This window comes from Lepidochelys olivacea (genome assembly GCF_965140295.1).
Source record: "Lepidochelys olivacea isolate rLepOli2 genome assembly, chromosome: 7".
NCBI lineage: Eukaryota > Metazoa > Chordata > Testudines > Cheloniidae > Lepidochelys > Lepidochelys olivacea.
Window position 1 is genome coordinate 114,376,221 of NC_140417.1, and position 8,308 is coordinate 114,384,528.

Sequence of the window (8,308 nt, forward strand, 5' to 3'; positions counted from 1 at the left end):
TATTACAGTTTATCAGTAGCTACATAGGAACAAACAGTTAATAATGGGCTCTTCACTCTAATGGAGAAAGTAGTAACACCATCCAATGGTTTGAAGTTGAAGCTAGATAAATTCAGATTGGAAATAAGATGTAAATTACTAAATGGTGAGTAATTAATCCCTGGGAGAATTTACCAAGGGTCATGGTGGATTCTCCATCACTGAATTTTTTAAAATTAAGATTGGATGTTTCTCTAAAAGGTATGATCTCAGAATTACGTGGAGGAAGTTCTATGGCCTGTAGTGTACAGGCGGTCAGACTGGATGATCAAAATGGTCCTTCTGGCCTTGGAATCTACGAATCTACAATGGTGATGAGGTGTCATTTCCTGGGGCAACATCTGAAACTGAGTACTTAAACTATACAATAGAGAATATTTTAACAAGAGAAATTAGAACTAACAATGGTTTTATACCCTAATCTGTTCATAAGCGATCAGAACAAGTCCAAATATGAACCCAGACAACTAGTATCTAGGATTATAAAATTGAATAAAGAAATGGGGATGAGTTGGCATATATTTAACTGCTTGCCTGTCTAGAAAGTTAGTGGTCAGATTAAATGCTCCAGTGCCAATAGTTTCTAATTAACCCTTGTTACGGAAGCAGAGACTGGGCCTGGTAAGTCTGGTTACTGTAAGTAGAACTTGCTCTTGCACTGCATAAGCAAAAGATGGCAGTACTTCATTGTGATTGGTTTTACTGTTAGTGCAAGTGTATCTGCAGTATACAATTTCAGAATTGTGTACATTCTGTATTGTACTTTAAACTTTTGAAAGCCAGAGTCAGATTTTTTCCCCCCATCCTATAACTGGCAGTAGATCTGATCTATGGTGAGCTTTTGTACTATTTTGACTATAGTGTTGTAGCCATGTTAGTCCCAGGATACGAGAGAGACCAATGGAAGTTGATCCATAAAAAGGCATTCCCTTCACCCACTCTCTCTTTATTATAATCAGCTCCAACAACTGGGCCTTGCCATTAAAATATCCTTTTTCCTCCAATACAAACTTGGAAATCCAATATTCATTAACATGGGCCAGATCAATTGCTGCTGTCAGATTATTGTAAGAACAGCATCTTAACAGATCAGCTGCTTTTGTAAGTACATGCCATAACTGCTTCCTTTCCGACAGCGAGGTGAATACAGCAGAGCCAATGGAGCAGTAGGAGAGCAAACTGGGTTCCATTTTGCCTCACTTCCCAACCAAAATGGTCAACCTAAGGGCTGGATTCTGCCCACAGATCTACAGGAATTGATTAAATCATAAGATGGGGGCTGGAGTTTGAGACGTATTTTATTAGCTCAGATTTTATTGCTTCTGAAATGATGGCAGATGACAAAGGTCCATTTCTATTCCCAATGGAATTAATGGCAAACTCCGACTGGTTTCAATAGGAACAGGATAAGGATCTGAAGCAGAACATTTTCTTACTGTCAGCTCTATAGACTAGCTCAGTCTAGCTGTGTTCTTTTTGCCTCTTACATCCCCTCCACCAGTCCGAAGGACACTGCACAAGCCATGTTGCCAAAGTAAGATGTTTCAGGTATTCTGTATGTGGATTCATTTTTCACTAACCTCCTAGAATGTTCTGGACCTTTGTAGAATCTTGTGGAACCTTTGAGACTTTCTGTAAATACGGATTCACAGATCCTAGCACGCAAATTTATCATCTTATATGACAGATATAAATCTTGCTACATATGCAATAAAAATAAGTTAATTAAAAGTTTAACAAATGGGGGAGGATGCCAAAGATGTTCCTTGCCAGGGGCGCCATTTGGTCTAGGGCTGGCCCTGACAGTAGCAGCGTAACTGAGCAGGGAAGCCAGTTCTCCAATACTAATCCTCGGTCTGCCACTTGCTATGCAATGTTTGGCAAGTAATAGCTCACCCCGTTCTACACATAAGGGAGAAGGGACGGACACATTCCTGCTTTAAAGGGATATTGTAAGGCTGTGTTTGTAAAGAGTTTTAAAGGTGTAAAGCGGTAGATAAGTACTCAGTCTTAAACTGATATTAAACTATTGGTAATAAATATGGAATTTATTAGAATTCCAGTTACTTTTCCGGCTAGAACCACATTCTAATGGCGCACAGCCCGGGGAGGCTGAAAAGCTCTAGACATTATCTTTTCCTTGTTTTCAGAGGTTTGTTTTTACAAAGTAGAACTTGGGGGGGGGGGGGGGAGGAGACTTTCATACATAAGTGGGTAACAGTTATACCAGAGCATCTCTGAACAACTTCTCCTCAGCTGATGTGTAAATACTATATACGTCTTTCAGTATGTTTATGAATGTTCTGGTCTGCTGGGTGCTACATAAATTGGGAAGTCTTAATTGAGTAAGGTAGCTTAAACACGCTAATATTCCTATTTAAATCAATGGGGCTACTCACATGCTTCTATGGTGAGGCACATGCTTAAGTACCTTGCTGAATCAGGGTTGTACCTGGAAAACGCGATTAGTTGGGGCCTGAAGGTACATGAATTATTTATGACATTCTGTATTCCTGGGACTTCTTTAAAGCAAGGGAAAAAATCATTACAAGATTAGAACTAACTAAAGTAAGGAAATTCTGAACTAAATTTCATTCTTAATTTAGACTATTGACAAGAGGTTAGACAGGCACAGTGGTTGGAGCAGATAGTTCAGGGGACTGATAATGGAATATAGAGCCTTTCCCCTCCAGCTCACTTTTGATTTTAACCGTGGCCAGGTTATCTGAAGTTGTTCCCTTCAGACAGCTGTTCACTGGCTTGTATTAAGCTGTTGGTCTCATCTCATTCTATTGATTACAATTGATGACAAAAAATACCTATCAAAACTGGCAATAAAATTACCCCAGTAGATGGTTTTTGGAAGGGGTTTAAAGGATTGAATCAGTATGAAGGGTAGCAATATTCAGACCTGACCTATTAGAGAAAGTAATTAAAAAGAAAGTGACTGTTTTCTTCTAAGAATCTGTAGGACAAGCCAGGAGAAATTTCTCTCCACTCTGCTGTGCAGAGTGGAACTGGAGTGGTTTTGTATCAAAATGAGCCCAAATTCAAGCAGCCATTTCAAAGGTGAGACATGTAGTCGGATACATACTTCAGTCAATCTGGGTCTAATTGGCAGTGGGGCTGAGTACTTAGGAATTTGGTGACAATGATAGTTGCAAGCCCTCTTGTTTTCCTCTAGCCCCCATTATCACAGCACCTTTTTAATCTGGGTCACAGCCCCAGTGTGTGTTTCCACTGCCATGAAGTCAAAACAGAAGTTTTGCATATGTAAGGACTGAAGGCATGGGTGGCAGGTATCAAAGGTCATGGCAGGCTAAGCCTCCCCTGACCCAGGCTGTGGCCCCTCCCTCCCTTCCTCTCCCCGGAAGCCAGTGGGGGGCTCAGGTCAAGCCAGCAGCCTGAAGCTTGGGCCAGCTGGCAGCCAGGATGGCACTGGGGGGGGCTAGCTTGGCTAGGGCAGGCAGGCCGGGGCTCCTTTGGCCATGGGGGGGCATGGGCAGAATGGGTGGGGCCAGTGGCCTACCCTCCCCAACGGAAGGGTTCACCTGCTGCCCATGACTAGAGGATCCAGGCCCTGGTGCGGGGGGGGAGGGAAAACCAGCAGGATAGACAACTAGAGAGGACTTGGAGAAACCATACACGTAGGGAGTTGTTTCAGAATGGTAGCCATGTGTCAAACATACAGCTGAAGGTAGCATAAAATCCCTCCTTTACCTGTAAGGGATTAAGAAGCTCAAATAACCTGTTTGGCACCTGACCAAAAGGACAAATAAGAGAAGATACTTTCCAACCTGTGGGGGAACGTTTTGTTCTGGGCTGTCTTGTTGTTCTCTGGGACAAAGGGCAGGAAAAATACATCTCTTAAAGCCATATCCGAAATAAGCATCTAAGATTACAAATTGTAAGTAATAGCAAGGAAATGCATTAGGTTATCTTTTGTTTTAGCTTGTGACTTTTCCCTGGGCTAAGAGGGAGCTTTATTCCTTTTTTTGTAACTTTAAAGTTTTGCCTAGAGGGGAATCCTCTGCGTTTTAAATCTTATTACCCTGTAAAATTACCTTCCATCCCAATTTTACAGAGGAGCTGCTTGTACTTTCTTTATTAGAAAGTTCTGTTTTTAAGAACCTGAGTGGTTTTTAGTGTTCTACAAACCCAAAGGTCTGGTCTGTGCTCACCCTGTTTACCTATTTGGTTGGTATATTATTCTCAAGCCTCCCCAGGAAAGGGGGTGAAGGGGCTTGGGGGGATATTTTGGGGAAAACAGGAACTCCAAGTGGTCCTTTTTCTGAATCTTTGTGTAATTCACTTGGTGGTGGCAGCGATACTGTCCAAGGACAAGGAAGAATTTGTGCCTTGGGGAAGTTAACCTAAGCTGGTAGAAATAAGGTTAGGGGGTCTTTCATGTGGTCCCCACATCTGTACCCTAGAGTTCAGAGGGGGGAGGGAGCCCTGACACTGTGTTAGTCTGTATTAGCAAAAACAACAAGGAGTCCTTGTGGCACCTTAGAGACTAAAATTTATTCGGGCATAAGCTTTCATGGGCTATAACCCACTTCATCAGATGCATGGAGTGAAAAATACAGTAAGCAGTATATATATTACAGCACATTAAAAGATGGGAGTTGCCTTACCAAGTGGGAGGTCAGTGCTAATGAGGCTAATTCAATTAAGGTGGAAGTGGCCTATTCTCAACAGTTGGACAAGAAGGAGTGAATATCAGAGGGAAGATTACTTTTTGTAGTGGCCCATCCACTCCCTGTCTTCATTCAGGCCTAGTTGTGTGGAAATACTCTGCAATTCTGAAGCCTTGGTCCGAAGTACACAGAAGGAACAGCCACATGCACGCCTGTAGCACACAAGGCTCTTAAATAAGCAAGCATGGATAAAAATAGGTTAGCTGAATTGGTTTTTGACAAACGGAGATAGACCTTCCAACCACTTCCTGGAAAAATCGTAACGTTCACCTTAAACCAGGGGTCTCAAACTCAATTTACTTTAGGGTCGGTGCCAGTCCACAAATCCTCCCAGCGGGCCAATAATGTCACTCCTGCTGCTCAGAACCTGCCCACCAAAACTCCCCCTCCCCACCTGCCTAAGGCTCTGGAAGTTCGGGTGGGGAAGGAGGTGCAGGCTCTGGGAGGGGGTCAGGCGCTGCTGCCCCTGCAGCTTCCCATTGGCCGCAGGGGCGCTCGGGGCAGGGGCGGTATGTGGAGGCAAAGCCTTGCCCCACCCTGGGGCTGCAGGGAGGGGCTGGCAGACACATGGAGTGAGCAGGCAGAAGCCACTCAGCTCCACTGTGCTGCCGGTGGTGGGCAGGGCCCCAAGCAATTGTAAATCATGCGCGGGGGGGGGGGGGCACAACCAGGGGCGGCAGGCGGGGCTAAGGAAGACACCCAGCCCCAAAATTGCTGGAGCCCTGTGGGCCACATTGAGGAAGTTCTTGGGCCACAGATGGTCCGTGGGCCGTGAGTTTGAGACCCCTGCCTTAAACTGAGTTTTCCTTGTTTCTTCTGGGAAAACTGAAGCTTGCAGGACCAAGGGGTGATGAACTGGTAAATAAGCCAGTAAGCAAAACTACCAGATTACATTTTTATGAGAGGATGTTAAAACCATTTCCTTCTCTCAGGTTCTCACTTTTGTTTTCCAAGACTGCTCTCTCACTGAAGCACCATTCAGTTGTGACTTTAGCACAGCTTTTGACATGGTCTCCCACAGTAGTCTCGCCAGCAAGTTAAAGAAGTATGGGCTGGATGAATGGACTATAAAGTGGATAGAAAGCTGGCTAGATTGTCGGGCTCATCAATGGCTCCATGTCTAGTTGGCAGCCGGTATCAAGTGAAGTGCCCCAAGTGTTGGTCCTTGGGCTGGTTTTGTTCAATATCTTCATAAAATGATCTGGAGGATGGTGTGGATTGCACCCTCAGCAAGTTTGCAGATGATGCTAAACTGGGAGGAGTGGTAGATACGCTGGAGGGTAGGGATAGGATACAGAGGGACCTAGACAAATTAGAGGATTGGGCCAAAAGAAATCTGATGAGGTTCAACAAGGACAAGTGCAGAGTCCTGCACTTAGGACGGAAGAATCCCATGCACCGCTACAGACTAGGGACCAAATGGCTAGGCAGCAATTCTGCAGAAAAGGACCTAGGGGTTACGGTGGACGAGAAGCTGGATATGAGTCAACACAGTGTGCCCTTGTTGCCAAGAAGGCCAATGGCATTTTGGGCTGTATAAGTAGGGGCATTGCCAGCAGATCATGCTCCCCTCTATTCGACATTGGTGAGGCCTCATCTGGAGTACTGTGTCCAGTTTTGGGCCCCACACTACAAGAAGGATGTGGAAAAATTGGAAAGAGTCCAGCGGAGGGCAACAAATGATTAGGGGACTGGAACACATGACTTATGAGGAGAGGCTGAGGGAACTGGGATTGTTTAGTCTGCGGAAGAGAAGAATGAAGGGGGGGGGATTTGATAGCTGCTTTCAACTACCTGAAAGGGGGTTCCAAAGAGGATGGATCTAGACTGTTCTCAGTGCTGCAGATGACAGAACAAGGAGTAATAGTCTCAAGTTGCAGTGGGGGAGGTTTAGGTTGGATATTAGGAAAAACTTTTTCACTACGAGGGTGGTGAAACACTGGAATGCGTTACCTAGGGAGGTGGTGGAATCTCCTTCTTTAGAAGTTTTTAAGGTCAGGCTTCACAAAGCCCTGGCTGGGATGATTTAGTTGGAGATTGGTCCTACTTTGTGCAGGGGGTTGGACTAGATGACCTCCTGAGGTGTCTTCCAACCCTGATATTCTATGCTTCTAAGATGGATTATGTCTAGTTTCTTTGCTTGAAAAAAAATAAATAAGAACTCCCGTATGGAGGGTACTGCTCATTTGCTGATACCATTATTATGGTGGAGGTTACCTGGCTCTCAGCAAGCATCTCTCATCTCCGGGCAATCACAAATCTCATTGAAGCAGATGGGTGAGCTAGCTGCTTTCCATTCAGGTAAAACCAGGGAACAATGACATGCTCCTTTGTTTGATGAGAGCTGAAACAGTGGAAGCCACCACCCAAGGACTAGACTATACGCAAGGCTTGGGCAGTGGCTGAGCCATGCAGGTAGAGGGGTTTTCCTGGGAACAGATAAACACAGGAGCTGAGGGATTAGTTGGTGGAGTTGCATGTCTGTGTTAGAAGCAAGGAGTAAGCTAGCAAACAGTGAGAAAACTACTGGTAGTATGTCCTTGAGAGGTAGCTCAGAAAGTGTTTTGGGCAAATTGTTGGTTGGAAGGACAGGCTCTGAATGTAAGCAAGGAACCTGCCTCCTATTTGCTCCTACTGTGTTCTAGGAAATAGGACTTGGCACATTCTTGCAAATGAACAGGACTGCACCAATCCTTTTTTGTTCTTTCAAAAGTTTACAAAATGGCCATTGACTTAATATAGCTTTGAAACTTTTCTATGCAGAACAAAAATGCTGCTTTTAACAATCTTACTTTAAATGAAACAAGCAGAGAAACAGTTTCCTTAGTTTGTCAAATCTCTTTTTAAACTTTCCCTTTAATTTTTTAGTACTGTAGTTCATGTTCAACACCATACTGTATTTGCTTTTTCCTTTTTTTGGTCTCCACTGCGGTCTGTTTGCATACTGCTGGTTCTAAATGAGGTGCGTGGTTGACTGATCAGTTTATAACTCTGCAGTTCTACTGCATCAGATCTGACAAGATGAACTAATTTTGAGATAGGTAGTAGAGGTGAGATACATGAACTCAAATGACAACGCTCAGAGCCCTCACCAATTCTACCAGGAGCTGTAAACACATCCAAATGAAGATCATGAGTGGAGCAGACAGAATTTCCTGAATAGCAGAGAAAGCATGATAAATAAAAAAGGGGGAAAATATACACCAAACTTTTGGGAAAAGGCAAGTGCACAAATACAAAACAGAGGAGACAAACAAAACATGGATATTGTGGAGAAAGTCATAATGGAACCACATATGTAATAATTGTGGGGTCATATGTAATAATGGTGGCAAGGAAAAAAAGATATGTCTAAACTTCCAGACAATAAAAGCAGAGAGGCAGGGAAAAATCTAAAATTCAATAAAACCCAAATGAAGTGGTTATTGCTCTCCAGTCCAAGGCAAATTTCAGCAAAGCATTTAAGCACGTTTAGTCCCATGGATGTCAGTGGGACACCTCACACGTTGAGTGCTTTGCTGAATTGTCTCATCCTGCATGTCATTTTTGTTTTACTGCAGTACTGTGGG